The sequence below is a fragment of the Ailuropoda melanoleuca genome, chromosome 9 (genome assembly GCF_002007445.2).
Source record: "Ailuropoda melanoleuca isolate Jingjing chromosome 9, ASM200744v2, whole genome shotgun sequence".
NCBI classification, from domain to species: domain Eukaryota; kingdom Metazoa; phylum Chordata; class Mammalia; order Carnivora; family Ursidae; genus Ailuropoda; species Ailuropoda melanoleuca.
Window position 1 is genome coordinate 33,674,127 of NC_048226.1, and position 3,266 is coordinate 33,677,392.

Sequence of the window (3,266 nt, forward strand, 5' to 3'; positions counted from 1 at the left end):
AATTACATTAAATCTTGAGAACACTTTGCATAGTATTGACATCATAATATTGTCTGCCAACCTATGAACATGGGATGTCTTTCCACTTATCCATGCTTTCTTTATTTTGTTTCAACAGTGTTTTATAGTTTTCAGAGTACAGATCTTTCACCTCCTTGTTAAGTTCATTCCTGAATATTTTATTCTTTTAGATGTTGTAGTAAATGTCTTTGTTTTCTTAATTTCCTATTCAGATTGTGCATTGTTAATGCATGGAAACACAAGTAGTTTTATGTGTTAATTTTGTATCTTGCAACTTTAATATTTTTTTAATTAAATCTTTTTAAATTAAGATAGTTGTAGATTCACATACTGTTGTAAGAAATAATAAAAAGAGAGCTCTCATATACCTTTTTTTCCCCCACAATGGTAAACTTGTTTATTTCTCTGAATTTAGTTGGCTGGATGCTGTTCCCTGCAAAGATAGGACAAGCACACAATGTCCTCGAGGTCCCGACCACAGGCCTGGTCGAGTATTGTCCACAGGTGGCACCGCCCATCAGAGGTCCAAGAGAAATCTCCTAACCTGGGCCAGGTACTTCAGTTTCAAATAGTCGCCCAGCTTCTCCTTACAGATGACGTGATGGCCCTTCTTTCCAGTCTGGGAGAAGTCTCCAGCTAATAGTAGTGCTTTGAAGAACACTTTGGACCCGATTCTACTCTCTGTCTGCATTGCCTGAGGGAACTTGAACTTGTAGTGGCCACAGGGGGCATTTCCCAGGAACTTGGCTTCCAGGTTGTTTTCTGAGAGCATGGCCAGGGTTTCCTCTGCTGTTCTTCGGAGTCTCCCCGGGCTGCCACTCTGCCTGGGGAAGCATCCAAACACCCTGGTCTCCAAGCTTCTCTTTGACCAACAGAACAAGGTTCCTGTCTAGCCTCCGTCCAGTGAAGTTTGGTCATTCTTCTTATCAGCTTCTCTTATGCGAGCGCCAGGTTTGAACTGTAGGAATTTCTGCTCCCATACATCTTCCAAATCCTGCACCAGCAATATATTCTGTTCATCTTCTTCTTCATCATACAAGTCAGCTTTCCTCTTTGCCAGTCACTGGGCTTCATCTAAAGCACAAAACTCATGATCTGAATACATACTTCTCTCTACTTCAATCTGCTGTAGTAAAGCCGCCATCTCTTCCTGCAATGGGGTCAGTGGTTTCGAGACCAGCAGTGGCCACTGCAAGCACACCTTGCTCAAAAGTCGCCATGGAGACCCGCTGCTCGAGGATGTGGCCACAAGGGCCAGGCTGCGAGTACCGGGGCGACTGGCCCAGAGCCCTTCGAACCACCGCCAGCCCTTCGCCACCCCAAACAGAGCCCACCTTACCGGCGCCGCCATTCTTCTCTCTCATATACCTTTTATTCAATTTTCCCCAATGGTAACATCTTACAAAACTAGAGTAAAATACAAACAGAGAGTTGACATTGCTGAAATCCACCTAACTTTTTCATATTTCACTTGTTTTGTATGTACCTGTATGTGTTTGATTCAATGCAGTTTGATCATATATGTACCTTCATGGATCCACCACTATAGTAAAGATAAGCACAGTTCACTTGCCATAAGTGTTCCTCTATTGTCCTTTTATAACCATGACTCTTCCTTCCTCTCCTCCTACCTCTTGGAAACTATTTATGTGCTTTCCATCCATTCAATTTTTTTTATTTCAAAACTTTGTATCACTGAATCATACAGTGTGTAACTTTTTGGGATGAGCTTTATTTTACTCAGCACAATTCTCTGGATATTCATCCAAGTTCTTGTATACATCAGTAGTTCATTCCTTTTCATTGTAGAGTAATGTTCCATGCTATGGATGTACTAGTTTGTTTAACCATCCAGTCATTGAAAGTCATTTGGGTTATTTCCAGCTTGGGCATATTATTAATGAATTTTCTATGAAAATTTGTGTATACGTTTTTGTGTGAATGTAACTTTTCATTTTTCTGGAATAAATAACCAACAGCGAATTTGCTGGGCTATAAGGCAGGTGCATGTTTAGATTTATAATAAACTGTCAAACTTTTTCCAGAATGATTTATACCACTTTACATTCTCGCAAGCAATGCATGAATGATTCAGTTTCTTTGCATGCTCAGTTACATTTTGTATTGTTACTACATTTTACTATGGCCATTCTGATAAATATGTAGTGATAGCTCATTGTAGTTTTATTTTGCATTTTCCTAAGGCTAATAAAGTTAAAAAGTTTTCATGTGCTTATTTGCTGGTTGTATATCCTCTTTGGTGAAATGTCTGTTCATACGTTTGGCTCATTTTGATTAATATTCCTTTAAAAAACTGTTGAATTTTAAAAGTTCTTTATATATTCTAAATTTTTGTCCTTTGTTAGATATGTGGTTTTGGAAATGTTTTCTTCCAGTCTTAAACTTGTTTTTTAATCCTCTTCCCAAGGTCTTTCATAGAGTAAAGCTATTTGTTTGTTTGATGAGGTCCAACTAATTATGACATCACTTAAACTTAGAATTGGGCTTGGCACATAAGATCAAATGCTTCTTTGCTAAGAAAAAATGTAATGAAGAAGGAAGTCAGAGAACTAGTAAACTTACTTCTTTAAAAATTTTTTTATTTAAATTCAATTCAGGTACCGTATTAGTTTCAGGGGTAGAATTTAGTGATTCATCAGTTGCATATAATACCTAGTGCTCAGTGAAGGAGGGCACTTGATTAATGAGTAAATTCACTTCTAATTTGTGTTTGTGGTTTCTGCTGCTGATATCTTGATCATTGTTAGATTTGAAAATAGCAGCATCTCATTCTTTTTAAATAACTTTTACATTGTACAATGTGTTGTTATAGGACCACATAGGAAAGATATTTATTGTGTTTTATGGGTCCAAGAACTAAAGAATAAAAAGGAGTTAGCAAAAAGTGGAGAATGTGAGGGAATAGAAATGAGTAAGAGAATGGGATAAAATGCTCTGAAGTAACATTTTCCCAAATGAAGCCTGTAGATTCCCAGGAAACTTAAGTCATCATTTGCCTTTTACACTTTGTTAAAACTTGCACTGATAGTACTAAAGTAATGGTTGGTGCAGAAGCAAAATGTTTAAAACTGCTAGAACTTTAGCATGAATCAAGGCAGTGACGCCAAACTGTACTAGAAGTCATTATATTCTTGGGATGTCTGGGTGGCTCAGTTAGTTAAGTATCTGCCTTCGGCTCAGGTCATGATCCCAAGGCCCTGGGATCCAGTCCCATATCGGGCTCC

At 38.2% G+C, this 3,266-nt stretch overlaps 1 pseudogene; it reads right to left on the reverse strand.

Annotated features, from left to right (window-relative positions):
* Window positions 1-538: 538 nt before the first annotated feature.
* On the reverse strand, window positions 539-1,372 carry LOC100478558 (annotated as a pseudogene).
* Between the last annotated feature and the right edge of the window lie 1,894 nt (window positions 1,373-3,266).